Source organism: Prionailurus bengalensis, chromosome C2 (assembly GCF_016509475.1).
Source record: "Prionailurus bengalensis isolate Pbe53 chromosome C2, Fcat_Pben_1.1_paternal_pri, whole genome shotgun sequence".
NCBI lineage: Eukaryota > Metazoa > Chordata > Mammalia > Carnivora > Felidae > Prionailurus > Prionailurus bengalensis.
This window is the reverse complement of record NC_057350.1, coordinates 112,712,889-112,728,901: the sequence shown is the minus strand read 5'-3', so window position 1 is coordinate 112,728,901 and position 16,013 is coordinate 112,712,889. Positions and strand designations below refer to the sequence as shown.

At 37.8% G+C, this 16,013-nt stretch overlaps 1 protein-coding gene across 24 annotated transcripts in view; it reads left to right on the top strand.

Annotated features, from left to right (window-relative positions):
- Nucleotides 1-16,013, top strand: part of MBNL1 (muscleblind like splicing regulator 1) — a 205,081-nt gene that overhangs the window by 94,067 nt on the left and 95,001 nt on the right. The gene's annotated exons all lie outside the window — the stretch shown is intronic.

Genomic DNA, 16,013 nt, shown 5'->3' with positions numbered 1-16,013 from the left:
CTTGGCGTGAACAGCACAGTCACCTATCTCTTCAGCATTATTTACAACTTTTATTCTTTGCCCTGCCTCCATTCATAAGCAGTAATCTGTGAAGTGATATTAAGACAGCTCTTCTAGTATGAGATCCTCAGTGGCCTTACTTTTCATTCATCTCTTTTTTGTCCTTTGTTTTCTTTTCAATGTGGACTCAATCTGTTAATTGATGCCCTGTAGTTGGAATCAAGGTTATTAGCTGTCACATTGGAACTCCTTCATCTCAATAACTGAATGTGTAACTGAGGTTTTAAAAATGAAAAAGAGTATTTACTAATAGCCATACAAAATGAAGCAAGGTTTCTCTTTGATAGTGCCTATTTAGAATGCTTGTTTTTTTAAAACTAAAAGACGTTCAACAAAGTATTTTATTTACACTTGAAAATAACCCAGTTTTATTTCCTGGAGACCTCGAAAGTATAAGTGAATGGAATGTCTTGAAGTCTTTCTGGTGCATTAAATCGGGTAATTGATTTCATGTGTAAAAACAGAAGAGGACAGTTGTAATGCTTTAATTCTTAACATGTATAATGAGTTTATAGTTTTTGAAAATATAAGGCACAATCTCAAGCCGGGAGGTTGCATTATTCTCAGGTTAGCTTCTGAAATACATTTTCCTTTTTCTATTTATTTAGAATTCTTATAATCTTCTAGGACAAGAATTGAAACAATGTATGTACTTAATTATCATTATATATTATGTTATAGATTGTATTATAGATTATATTAAATATTAAATTATTAATACATAAAATGTTATTTATAATGTTTAATAAAATAGTATTTATAATATTTAATAATAAATAAAATATTATCATTAAATATTAAATATTAAGATAGAGTGAGTGAAATTATTGTAGACATTTATAAAATTACTTTAAAACTTTAAAAATACTTAAAATATTTTGAATGGAACATAATGAGTTAGTGGTATTCACTGCATTTAATGTTTAATGGACAAAATAACTTCACATAAGCTGAACTCAGTACAGTAAGACCTAAGTGATTTCTTTTTTAGGATGTACAGAAAAGGTACATCATATAAAGTATTGGTGCCATAAAGATCTTAGCAACTACCTGAATAGAAAAATCTATTGAATAAATAATAGGATGACCCTTTTGCAGATAAGGGAACAGAGGGCTGATAATTCACAATTTTTAAGCCTGGAGCCAAGACCAGAATACAAATCACTGAATTCTAACCCAGGGCACTTGACTCTAGGCAATGCTATTTACTGAAGTTGCCTTACATTTCAGCCTTCCAGTGTTTGCAGAGCAAAGAATGGAGTCTAGGAGTTAAAGTGATTTTCCTCAGTATCAAGTGTGTCTGATCACAGCTGATAAATGTGAGCTCACTTCTGCAGTGTAGCCTGATTGTGGCCTTTCGAATTTCCTTTTTATTTCTGCCTCGTGTAATGTGGCTTGCCTTACTTATATTAGGATTTTCAAAAGTACAGTGCAAGAATCATTAAAATATTTTTGTTTGGATGGACTATTAAACTTCTGGCATGCCATTTATTTCAGTGTGTGATCCTATAAATTTGGCAGTTTTCTGAAAATTTAAGTTCTTAAAATTGAAAAGATTACACCTATGTGTGTGTGTGTGTGTGTGTGTATGTATGTGGCAGTTCATTTTCTCTTTCTAAGCAGAAAATTTTTAATTGACTTCCACTATTTCCGAAGTTGAAAAATTGCTCAGCTTGCATCTTTAAAGGTATCTGTTTATGTGTGATATCATAAAAGTGAATGGGTGCACATTCTCTGTGATATAATAATTACATGTAAGTGAAATTATTTGACATGTTTGTTAATTTAAATGCTTTCTGGTTGCCTGACTTAGAATTATTACCTCAAAATCCAAATTCTCCCTGACTTTACTGAATATCTATCATCATTTAATGGGGCCATGCCCAGGCTCCCTTTATGTGATTTTTTGGGAGGTGTAACTATAATCCATTCCCCTTGAATGGTGCCCAAGATGGACTTAAGGCCCAATATGGATGGACCTGAGAGTAAAATGTGTGCGAAACTAAGAATGAAAACTCTGAATGCTCTTTTTAGGAAGTTCAGTTTGAAAACTAGCTGGAGTACTTTTGGAATAGAGATTTATAACACTTATTTTAGAAAAGATGTGAAGTACTTACTCACTGAAAGTTTAGTCTTGAAGTCTTAGGCCAGTTCTCAAAATAAGGTTCTTAACCCCAGTCATAATGATCCCTGAGCATTTCTGCCATCACTCAACTCATAAGACTGGTACTGCTCAGTTTCCACTGTTTGCTCTTTCCTGTGTATTCTTTATCCTTCCTTGGAGAGAATGAGAACCATCTGGACTGGTGGACAATGAGCACAGGTCCTTACTAGTTGTAACACCTGGCCGTAAGTGCTAGTTCCCAAATTCAGTCCTAACCTTTTCATGGCATAGTGCCATCAAGATGGTTCTGCCTAAGCCTCCTTCCACTGCAGTCTGTTTACTCCTTGGCTATTGGACCTTGGAAAGGCTACTTACTTTGTCAGTTGTAGTCTTACCCACTCTAAAATATGAAGAATATAATCTCTTGGTCAGGATTTTTATGAAGATTTAATTTAATTTAATGAGAAAGTGTATGCCAAGCACTTAGCACAGTGGCTAGCATGTAGAAAGCAACCAATAAATTGTTGTTGTTATGTAATTTTCCCAAGATTTTATAACTAGAAAGTGATTCAGACCCAAGTCTGTCTGATGGGAAAACCAAATGAAACAGGAATACATACACTCTTTCCATAAGCAATAGCATCAAGAACCACAAAGCAAAAACTCATGCTTGTCTCTGAACTCTGACACTGCTTCTCATACCTACTCATATGACCTACTCATACCTTTTATGATGCATAAATCATGATGTCATGTATGCTGATGAGGAAAGTTGCATAGTTCAGTGGTTTAGAGAAAACTCTAGGAGTAAGGCTTCCAAGGATTAGAATTTCAGCCCTGCCTCATAGGAACTGTGTGATATTAAGTAAATTGCATACCTCTCTAGGGTTCTTTGTGTATGAATCACATAATAGTGTCTATTATATCGCATTATTGTAGACAGTAAGTGATAGAAATTAAAGAGCACCTCCAATAAGTGACTTTTATTATAATTGATAGAGTTGTAAATGTTTCTTTAAAAACAATAGCATGTCCACAAAATGAAATGCATGGTTTGTGAAAATCAGAACCCCATAAAATGTTAAAAATGGATAGGATCTCAGTGATTAGATGACTTTCCATTCTCCAAGAATCCATATGCTTTCCTTGTCAAAGCCATTTTCCCAGTGGCAGACCAGTGCAGAAAGGGGGAGAAGGCATCAAAGGTCAGAATTGACCCAAATATAGAGTGGTTGTACCATCCAGAAGGTGGGTGAACTCTCCATCTGGGTTGATGTCAGTGAGTGGCATCAGAGTAACCAGGTGATGACAATAGTCCTGGTTAAGCAGAGGTGGTGGGATTGTTTTCTTTCTTTTTTGAAGCAGAACCCAGACCAGCAGCTGGGGCTCAATTCTGGGGAGAGTGAGTTAACCTGGGCTAAGCTGAGTATCACGGGTTAGCCTTGAATGCTAGTAAGACCAGGGACTTTCCTTCCTAAATTCTCAAACTTCTTGAAGTCAGAGATGTTCATCTTAGTTGTTGGCAGTGCCTCACATAGGGTGTAGGAAACAGTGGGCACTTGATACATGCTTGATAATGAAAAAAGGAAGAACTCATTTAAGGGTATCATGGCCAACCAAGGGATTGGAAAGCAGGCTACAGTGCAGGAAGAACAGGATGCCTTTGGGCTCCCTCTGGGACAGAGGGAAGAGTTGAGGCAGATCTAGGGGTGGGCCAGGGAGCTGAATGTACATAGTCTTTGTAATGACTGGTTTAGGGACATGGCAGAATTGAAACTGTCAGTGTAGTCTGATTAGTTGATGTAGGCATGAAGTATTCCAAGTTTTTAAAACTTTTCAGGCAGAGGACCTAGAGTTTAAAAAATCAAAATCTATTAGAATCCATTTACATTGGTTTCTCATGCAGTTAAAAATGATGTTTCTGGCTTTAAAAATTCAACTTTGGTGCCAGAGAATTGAGGAAAATGTATCTGTAAATGACATCGTTGATATATATAAAACCTTATATTAGGAAATTATCAAAATATGGTTTTCAATATGTCATATTGTAAAGTTGTAATTTGTAGTACATGGTCAGAAAATGAAGAGTTTATGCAGATGATGTGGGAAGTCAGTGTCATTCTAAAAGCTGAAATATTTGTGGGGGACGATGGGTAAAACTTTGAGGCTTTTTCATTACAAATTTTTGCTACTCTTTTGATACGTATTCCCTAAAATAATAAGATGAACATATCTTTCAATCAAAGTCTATATTAAAAACACAAAACTTACTAAAAAAAATTAGCTATGCTTATTGTTACACCTAACCATTTTTGTTAAAATTTAAGTTGCCATAAAGGTTTTTTTAGATAATCCAAATAAGAATTCCAATTACTTTGCATAGTGTATGGCCAGATACATTAGCTCCTTGTCTTTAAGGACAAGGATATTGTGTGCTGGCACCTGAAAGATAGCTGTTTGGTAAACCTCAAGTGAGCAGGGTGCCCAGGTGGCTCAGTAGGTTGTGTCAGACTCTTGATCTCAGCTCAGGTCTCGATCTCAGGGTTGTGAGTTCAAGCCCCGTGTTGGGCTCCTTGCTGGTGTGAAGCCTAAAACAAAACAAAATAAAACAAAACAAAGTGACAAAACTCCTAAGTGGGAGTTAACATCACACCACATGTTTCCATGAGCATTTGTGTCTCCTTAATTTGAAAAAGACCATATGCTACAGTCGTGCTTCTCTAATATTAAGATAGTGGGGAGCCATCCCTGGTATCTCAAGAACGGACTCTTAAATCAAATGCTAAGTCATTACATATTAAAACATTTTTGCTTGGCAAAGTACTCATTGATACGAAGCTAAACAAAAAATGGAGTACACAATGCCAAAATCACACTGACATACGTCGTGTATTTTATAGGAAGCGGGGTCTTTCTGTGTGTTTCTTTTCCAGTGTGTCTGTAAACTTGCCCTCTCCCTCTTGTTCTCTCTCCCTTCCCGCTCTCTGCGCGCGCGCGCGCACACACACACACACACACACACACACACACACGTGTAGAGATGGAAATGCACACACACAGGCTTTTGCTTTTACCATAAAGGATTTACACCAGAACCAGGAATTGGATGATATTAACTCCCTATAATCCTTTCTAATCAGTTGCTTTTATGGCTTTGTGTCCCTGAGTTATATAGTGGGTCTAGCATACTTTGTGTGTGTGAAAAACTGTGGCAGGTGCTTTTATTTTCTTTTCCTGGTATTTCCTGATGCCTGATTTTAGTTTATTTCGGCAATTCATCATGTGAGTTTTGATTAGGTAATAAGCTACAGACATTATTGAAGCAGTATGTATTAACCAGCAAAAATTCGACTCCCCATAAAGTGCTGGACACATGAAATAACTTAGATACTTGAATACCAGTTTTTCTTCTCCTCAGCCTTGCCCCGGATATGCTCTTGGCAGTTTTAATCTGTTCTGTTTTACCCTTTTAAAAACATAAAAGGCAGTGGTACAAATAAAATCCGTGCAATCTCTCCCTGAGGAGAATTTTGTCATTGGAAATAACGGTGTCAGCGCTAATAAGAGAGAAAACGTTCTAAATAAAGTGAGTGGTGTTTAGTCATTGTCACCATTCTTGATTAACCGTCTGGAAACCTCGCATCTAGCAATTATCACAATAGTTAAGGTAAACTCTGTTTTAGACCCCACACCAAATATTTAAACAAAATGACTTTAAGACTGTAAGTAATCCAAATTTTACTTTTGGAGTCCAGGATTGAGGAATTGAACTTACACTTTCTTTTATGGTAATTTTAGTTTTGAAACTGTGTTGATAAATTTGCAAACAAAAATTTAATGGACTCTCAGATGACAAAGGAGTACCTACCTAATTGTACCATATTAAGATTGCTGCATGGGGCGCCTGGGTGACCTCTGTTGGTTCAGGGTCCAATTTCAGCTCCGGCCATGGTCTCACGGTTCAGGAGTTTGAGCCCCACATCGGGCTGTGTGCTGTCAACACGGAGCCTGCTTCAGATCCTCTGTTTACATCTCTCTCTGGCCCTCCCCTTCTTGCTCTCTCTGTCTCTGTCTCTCTCTCTCTCTCTCAAATAATAAACATTAAAAAAAAGTTAAAAAAAATAAGATTGCTGCAAGGAAGTAGAGCCCTTTAAAAAGGACATCTCAACTCAGAGGAAACTTTGATTTTAGGTTCATTAAAGAACCAGAATTGTTTTTAAGTACCTTCAGTGGATTGAAAAGTAACAGATTGAAAGTAAATTATTTAAAAAATACTGATTGAGGGGTGCCTGGGTGGCGCAGTCGGTTAAGCGTCCGGCTTCAGCCAGGTCACGATCTCGCGGTCCGTGAGTTCGAGCCCCGCGTCGGGCTCTGGGCTGATGGCCCGGAGCCTGGAGCCTGTTTCCGATTCTGTGTCTCCCTCTCTCTCTGCCCCTCGCCCGTTCATGCTCTGTCTCTCTCTGTCCCAAAAATAAATAAACGTTGAAAAAAAAATTAAAAAAAAATACTGATTGAATTGATACTTTAGTAACAGAACCTCAAATGGAGTTAAAATTATCGTTTAATTTTAAGTAATGTTCCATTTCAGAGATATTTTAAAGTTAGATTTCATTTTTAAGGCCTCCAACTGGGCCATTTTTCTACCTATCACTCAAATCCACCAATTCTTAGGGAATCAGGTCAGTTTCTACTTAAGGTTTGTAATGTTCGGGGCACTTTGGATGGGAGTCAGGAGCTTTACAAGAGTAAAGATGACGTAGGAAGGCTGTGGACAAGGCGCTGGACTTTGGCTTGGTTTAGTTTCCTGAAACAGGTCTGCATGGAGTGCCCTTCGTACTCTGTGTGTCCTCTGTCCTCCAGACCATGCCCACCATTCTGCCCCCCTGGACTGAATGATATCTAATGGAGATAATGCACAGCACAGCATGGTTTGTAAACTCTGCTTCTTCTTGTTTGTGAAGTAATTCATTTATCCAGAAAGTACTATAAATCCAAGTTTAAAACTTAACTGTGAAAAGTAGGTGTTTTCCAGAATCCTGCCCACCGATCACACACTTCTGTAGGGCTTTCATGAACACTAAAATGGCAAGTAAAATTGTTGTTTCTATAGTATAACAATTGTATAAATTTTAATCTACTTAAAAGAGTAGTGGGGTTGAGGGTAGGGGCGGGGAAGAGTCCAAACTCTACTTTTCCTCCCAGATAATCATAAATTATAAAAGTCAAGGTCATATTTAAAATTTATTCTATAATTTTGAGACTGCTTTCAGTTGCCCCAAATGATTTTCCAAGAGAGAAAGCAAATGTAATGGGAAGAAAGGAAAGGTACAGAAAACAAGCACCTTCCCCTGAGGAGAAAATGTATTTCCAACACTAGAGAATATAGAATTTGCTGTATCAACAAAGTATAGTATTTCACCAAACAGCTGGATAAGCCAATGTGTATTTATTGAATAAATGAGTGTTGGTGAAAATCAAAGAGCGAGCGGATGAATGAATGCATAGGCTTATTGGTAACACATTCTTCCTATTTATTATTTTTAGGGAAAAATACTTTTTTGAAATACTACAAAGAATCCATTGAGAGCAACTGGGTAAAATTCCTCATTTTCTTTTGTGGTAACAGCCAGTTGTTACAGGAGCATGAGAACTTTCTAGGTTATAAGATACTGTTTTTGTAGTTTGAATTACCCTACATTTATAGAGCTTTGGGGAATCAGTAGATGAGAAAACACAAATCATAAGCAAAAGGGCAGTTAGTACTCTTCTAAAAATAAACATTGATCCGTGTAATCGCATTCTAAATAAAATAAATAGAAACGGATTAAGAAAATTATAGTGGCTTCGAAGAATTTAGTGTGTTTTCTATCCCTATTTTCATTTGGATTTTATGGCAATTGTTCTTAAAGGAGCACACACTACATATTTTGAACCCTTCAGCCAGCAGCAGCAACACCCAGAAGTATATTGGGTGTCTTTGCTGTATTAAAAAAGCTCTGCACTTGACATTGTTGGGGCAGATTTTTAACTGCTGGAGAAAAAGTTTAAGGGAACAGATTAAATATCAGCATGGAAATGAGGCTTTTTGGAAATCTTGGGACATTATGGAGAACATAATACACCTTACTACAGCCTGGTAACAGAAAGAGGGGTTACAGAAATCAGCTGGGGTGCGAATTTGAAGAAAAAGGAGGAGCCTTCGCTGACAGAGAAGCAAGCTCACATCAGCCCAAGTACTGGCTATCATGCCCTCTCGTGGGGCTCATTCCCCAGGAATGTATCCCTTGTGCTAAATAGAGTACTTATGTAAACAGACACTGTAGGCTTTTGAAAATACTCCAATAACAGTTCTTCAGGGCTTGCTATCTAATTATTGCTAGCTGTTGCATTTACTTGTCTTGGTACTAATTTATAGAGCTAGTTTTTGACTTGAGTTACCTACAGTGTCTTGTTTCATAATTTGGAAAAGTACAGAAGCACTATTTAAGAAAAATGCAAACATCAGTGGCTTTGTTAAGTGAGTCAAACAACTGGCAACTTGTTTCTTATTATTTTGTAAGTGAACCACTGAATGTAATGTTATATCTATGGCATGTTAAGAAATGAAAAGAAAAAGAATGGACACTTGCACGTCTGAATGAACAGCTTATCAAAACACTGGCTTTCGATTTTTATCTGAGCTTGCCTCTAGAAAGTTTTTACTATTGCTACAAAGCCTAGAGGCAATTACTGAACTAGAAAAGCTGAATATCGTTTCTGACTAATCTGTTAGTCAGCCTAATAATAGGAAATTATTCAGTTCCTATTTCATAGTAGCCCATCTTGAACAATAAAATCATATAGCCCACTCAAAGATATTTCAGGAAAATTGATGTGATGCTTTGAAAAAAAAAGGTACTTAAAAAGTGTGCACCGTATGGGGCGCCTGGGTTGCTCAGTCAATTAAGGGTCCAACTTTGGCTCAGATTATGATCTCATGGCTCATGGGTTCAAGCCCCGTGTTGGGCTCGGTGCTTACAGCTCAGAGCCTGGAGTGTGCTTCAGATATGTGTCTCCTTCTCTCTCTGCCCCTCCCCCACTCATTCTCTCTCTCTCTCTCTCTCTCTCTCTCTCTCTCTCTCTCTCTCTCTCTCAGAAGTAAATAAACATTAAAAATTAAAAAAAGATGTGTGCACCGTAAATGTTTTGTACTGTGCTGTTTTATCCCTCATTTATCAACAGGAAAGCTAGAGAAGTTTGCTGAAAATGACTTTGAGGTTCGTAGTTTGGATGATCAGGGAGGGGGCATTGCCATTTGCTAACGTTTGACGTGTTCTCTCTCTTTGGAGAAGGAATAAGCAGGGAGCAGATAACGGATTTGGTTGGGTAGTTGAATTTACAAAAAAGCATCTGAAAGCCATTCCCTCAGCACTGTTAGTGCTGTGTTGTAAGATAGTGCTGTGTTATATTCAGAGAGACAATGGACAGAGAAGAAAGGATGCAATGATAAATTCTAGTGCATCTCTCTATAATCAGCAGGCAGAAAAGAGACAAGCCAAAGAAAGTGGCAGGGCACAAGAAGGGCAAAAGAGAAAAGAAGGAAATAGTTAATGCTGCAGATGCTACAGAGGGGACAAGAAACCAGAAATGATACGCTGACTGGCAGTGAAGAGGACAGCAGTAACCTTTGAGAAAGCAATTTGAGTAGAATTGGAAGGGAGAAGGTAGAGTCCTCAGTGCAAACCAGATTCCAAGAAGATGAGTCACTCGTAAGTTGGAAGACACGCATGAGGACTCAACAAGTTTAGACAACTCTATAAAGAAATTCAGTAACACAAAGAAGAGAAGTTGGTGTCAGGGAATTCAGCAGAGAAGAGAGGGTTGTTATAGAAGACTAGAGGTGTTCTTCCAATGGAACCATGTTTTGTTCCACTAAAGGAAGGTGCAGGAGTCATTGGAGAGGAAAGGAATGAAGGTTCCTTAAAGTAGGGATAATGGAGGGTACCCTATGTCAGAGACGTTGAGAAGGGGTCAGAAAAGTGGGTAGAGATGCTGACTTGAGGAAGATGAACCAAACACTTCCTTTGGTCACATTGAAGAAGGTCCTCCCCTGTGCCTTCAGTCCATCTTGTTTGCTGTGTGGGTGGCTCACTGCCTTGTGTCTGCACTCTTTTGTATATTGCTTTTTAAATTCATTAGTTTAACTTTACTTCCCCTATAGTCCCACCTTGACTGTATGTTTGGTGAGGGTGGGAACATGTTTTATTCATGTATAAGTAAGCATATACGTTGCTTACTTAATGTGACCCCATTCCATGTGATCCCCTAATGTGTTTCAGTAACCCCACCAACCTGTGCTATCAGGAAAGGTCTTGCAGCCTGGCCTTCCATCAAAGTACAAGGCTGAAGGCTATAATTAGCTGTCTTTGTGAACCTCAAAAACGGTTTCTAAAACAAATTCTTAATTTTAAATGAAGGGGATGGATTATTATATCAGGCTTTCTTTTTTCCTGGTTGGGAAAGTTACAATGTAACAGAATGTAGCTTAGAGCTCAAAAGTGGATACTTTATAAAGGCAGACAACATTTTTAACCATGCTTTATTAAAGAAAGTGGAAACGTTTGACAGATAAACAATTTGAAAAGACAAAAATTTGCAAAGCAAATGTTTGCTAAGTGCTGTGGTTTATACAGCTGTTTGTATCAACCAAGTAAGACTAGGTTTATGTCTTTAACTTTGTTCTGATCCACACTCTAGGCACAGATCCCTTAATTACAATAGTCAAATTATGTTTTTGATTCTTTCTTAACAAAAATAATTCTAAGCAGAAGCAAAACAATGAAAGATTGTCTTTGCCTCTCCTTTAAAAAACATAGAGTACATGTTTTTGTTTGCTTATGGTACGTTACTATTTGTTTTATAGTAACTACTAATCAACTTTCTTTACCTTTTACATAAATAATCAGTGATCCACTTATTTTTTACAGTAGAGCTCCAGAGATACAGAAAGATTATGAACTGGTTTATGATTTACGATTTTCATGGTTTTAGACTCCATATTAGCCTGAAAGTAAAATATTATTTCTATTTAAATTTCCAAATTATGTAAAGCTATAAAGTTTATAATGTAAGCCACTTGATTTTAGTTCCTCCTGAAAATATTTCATTTTATATCTCTTCAAGATAAATGAAGAAGGAAAAATTGAAGGGTGAGAAAATAGATCTAAGTGAGTAAAATGTAGCAAATGGCAAATTTCATGTATTCATCTTTTCGTGTTTTTATTATTGTCCCAAACTTTGTAACACACTGATTGATCATGACTATCATGCAGTTGCACAGACATCTTACTGTCTTCTAGAAGCACCCAGGAAAGCATGAGAAGGTCCTTCCGTTACATTGGAATTCTAAGTCGAAGCACCGTTTTGCCCTAGCCCACCTCGCTAGGGCCACCTTGAACCACTCACTCTTCAGTTTAGGCTCTCCTCTCCAGCCTCCCTGGAGTTCTTCACACACATCTCAAAGGCCTCACATTTGTGCCTTCCCATCATTCTATCTTCTCATTAAAAAACAAAACAAAACAAACAAAAAAAAACAACAACTCTGCCACCCTTCTTTTCTTAATTAACCACTGCCTGTCCTTTTAGGCTCAATACCAGTTATAGCTCCTCTGGGGAGCCTCCTTTGGTCCTTTTGTCCCCCAGGCTGTGGGAGATGTCACCATAGCAACCCCCCATGCTGGCTCCTACTATAACTGTTTACTGATTTGAGTCCTCAGGGATGCAGCAGGACCATGACCCTTGGCTCCATATCCACAGTGGCTGGCACCATCATGAAAACGCTCTTTAGTGTGGTTTGGATGACTGCATGCACACATATCTGTCCTGTTTTGGATGTTAATCTAGGTTTTATCTTTATTTATTAGGGAGGTGCGTGGACATACAATTCTTGCATTATGTAGTATGTCACTAAATCAACTAGCTTAATTTGTTTTTTTTTTATTTAAAAAAATTTTTTTAACGTCTTATTTATTTTTGAGACAGAGAGAGACAGAGCATGAACGGGGGAGGGGCAGAGAGAGAGGGAGACACAGAATCTGAAGCAGGCTCCAGGCTCTGAGCCATCAGCCCAGAGCCCGACGCGGGGCTCGAACTCACAGACCGCGAGATCGTGACCTGAGCTGAAGTCAGGTGCTTGACCGACTGAGCCACCCAGGCGCCCCTCAACTAGCTTAATTTGTAATGAATAGTTTACAAAAATATAAAGATAGTACTTGTAGTAAGCAGCCCCCCTTTTAATTAGTGCAGATTTCAACTTTGAGAAATATATATATATATATATATAATTGTTTATTATTATATATTATTACATATATATAGATAGATATCTATGGGTATATAGATATATATTTTTTAATTTTCAATTTGAGGATATCAGGATAGGCCAGTATTACTAACAGTCCTCTTATCCCTCAATTTTGGCAGCTTATTCCAGTAAAGATTTACACCTCGTTCTTGCAAATTCAGTGGTACACTCCTTTATTGAGTGACTCAGGGATTTAAGGTTTCTCCATTTTCTTCCAACATGTGACTTCCGAGGTAGTTGAAGCTATGACAGAGAGAGATGGAGGGGAGGGGACATTGACTTCCGGTAATTTTTTTCTCAGGAGCTAAACGACTCAGGGTCCCTAGGCTGGAATTAGTTATTATTCTTAGCATCAACTTAATTATTAGGGCCAACTTAATCACAACAGAGGCTAGAAAAGGAAGCTTCCAGGGTATTTACACAGAACAGTGCACAGAAATTGACCAAACCATTGTGTACTTTGCTTTGCCTTTTATGTTCTTGTGGTTTTTTTTGGGGGGGGGGGCGCGATGAGACAGGTAGATGGGTGAGAGGTAGATGCCTCTAGGTGAATTCAAGTGGAAAATATTAATTCCATAGCTCTTTACTGAGTCCTTGTTATATCTTCTGTGTATTAATTCCTGAAGAAGATTCTATCCAAATACATTCTAATCTTTTTTAGCTTATGGTTCATGTTGAAAATCTGATAGAATTTCCGAAATACAGTGCATATGAGCACTAACCCTGAAATCTGGCAGGCAAATTCAGGGGTTTACAAAATCTCTGCAGCCAACCCATCATAGCCCTGTCAGTATTAAGAGTACCTGGCCTATGCTATATAGATAGGAAGTATTGGAGAAGATGAGACCTCAGCGAGGAATAAATTTTAGCCACCTCTGGGTGAACACTAGGGATCTTTTAAAATTAAACCTTCAGTCCCCAATTTGAGTGAAAGAAGTGATTTGGTTGCTACCTAGATGTAGAGTCATTTGATGAGAGAGATGTAAACAATAGACAAAATTGTTGATGAAAAGCATAATTGAGAGGCAGCTGCTTGAGGGATGCACAATAGCTTTTATTCATAGTATCTTTGCCAGTCTGTACAGTAGGAAGCTTTAACGGTAAGTGAATTAAAGTTTTCATTGTTTGAATTGTTGCACCGCAGAAGAAGTCGTTGCTTTGCTATGAAAGCATATACTTCAGGTATGTATTCAGTTGGAAGATCGTACAGATTAATAAAAAGACTATAAGATACCTCCATAAGTCATTTCTGTACTCAAGTTCCCTTTATTCTTTAAAATTATAAAGCATAGCTCTTAGATTGGAGTTTTATATTCTTAATGACTTCACTCTAATTTTACATTTTTTACCATATGAAAAATAAATATCTGCCCAAAGCCCTTCATTGATGGAGTGAAACAGGGCATATTTTATACGTATAAAAGACGTTGTTACTAAGTTGACATGTAATTTAATCATGGTTTTAGAATTATTTCTCTTCAGAATTAATACTCGTTGTTTGTGCCTGTTTTACAGTTGAGGTCGTTGAGATTCAGAGTTTTTAAATGGCGACCCCCAAGCCTTTGCTTCTATAGGAATTTTTGCCCGTCATTTCAGCAGTTTTGTCACTAGGATTTAATTATTTCGTCAAATTCTCTGCTGCCACCAGACTTGGGACATGCTAAAAAGCATAACCTCTCTCTTACTTATCATTATTCCCCCCAGACCCTGGCACTTACTGGGGTACTCAGTATATGCTTGTTGAGTGGAGGAGTGAGCAGATAACTAACTGAAAGTATGTACATCAACAAAACAAAGAATGGCACCCTGGGCCAACTGTTGAGAGACCAGACAGCATCAGGGTTGGAGTGAGGACATCAGAGCCCAGCTTTCTTGGTTCACCTACCAGCTCCATCTCCTGCATCAAGGAACTTGACAATGACATTTCCTATTTTATAATGTTCATGTGAGCATTAAATGAGTCCATGCCTGTCCATCTTAATTGTGCTTTACAAATTTAAATTCAAGGCCCCAAAGATTATATAATTAGCGCATTAATATTTAAAATTTTTGATTAATATAAGAAATCGGAGTGAGTATAATTTGACATTGACTGAATAAGAGGAAGCAAAATATTTTTAAATGTGGCTTATTACTATGCATTTGATAGTCCTGGAAATTCAGACTAAATTTACATTTTAGCTTTAGCATGAAATATTTAAGTGTGCATTATTCGAGATAGTATGAAGTTTTAAAACATTTAAACTTTATGAGATGATAGAATTAACCTTTTCTTCCCAATTTTATTTTCTTTCATTGTTAAATGAGCATTCAGTCAGAAAAGTAATTTATTAGTGATTATCACGGAGGTTGTGGTCCTGATAGGTGAGCTGTGTTATTAGATATAGGCCAAAATTTAGACTGTTATACTGAAAATGAGTATTCCCCTATTGTTCTATTAAAGACTGTGTAATTTCAAAACCAATTTAACATGAAAATTACCCCACTAGGGGTGCCTGGGTAGCTCAGTCAGTTAAGCCTCTGACTCTTGATTTCAGCTCAGGTTGTGATGGCATGGTTTGCAAGATTAAGCCCCGCCTGGGGCTCTGTGCTCACAGTCTGGAGCTTGCTTGGGATTCTCTCTCCCTCCCTCTCTGCCCCTCCCCACCCTCTCTCTCAAAATAAACAAACATTAAAAAAGAAAATTATCCACCAAATGTGACTTCTTTTCCAAGAATTCTTTAATCCCTTTCTGGTCGGGTCCAGTATTCACATACACTTCATTAAAGGCACAGAGGGGAGAAACCTCACAAGGCGTCATGTATTTTTGCCATGTGTTGGCTTGAGCCATTCCCGAGCATGAGGGAGTCACCATGGAGCTTGTCCCTTTAGCCTAACACTTGTCAAAGCGAATTGATCAACAGCAATGATAGGAGTAGCCATGATGGTTATGCAGCTCACCAAAGCTCAAAGAGCAGAGCCTGTCTGGGTCTCATTTGTTTTTCCCCCTAAGTATACACAGAACTGCTTTGCGGCCTCAATTTCATATCACGTTGTTTCTCATGGGAAGAAGCAAGAATTCCAGAATGGTATGAAGTGGAAAGGCTCTGCTTCCGTTTGTTAGGCACCTTGTAATCTGGTGCGGCAGAACGGCATGGGTTGATCACCATGAGGCAAGCGCCTGTTTTCACGGTTTGATGGAACCTTCTTTCTGAATCATTAAAACATGTGCCAAGAAAGACAACAGTCTCCGAGAATTATGTTTTATTATGCACAGATACAATTTTTATAGTCTCATACTAAAACAGATATTCCAGCATACTTTTTATATATACATACTCCCTGAAGAATTTATTACTCTGCTCTTCTCTGAGGTCAGTTAGTGCCCTTCTTACTGTTGTGCTACTGCCACATTAAGCTGTTGTGCGTTAAGCCTGTTGCGCCTTTATAAAATATCTTGAGTGGTATATCTGCTCCTTAAAAGAAACAGCTGAATCCTAGAATGTGCATCGAGGCAAGAAAATTTTA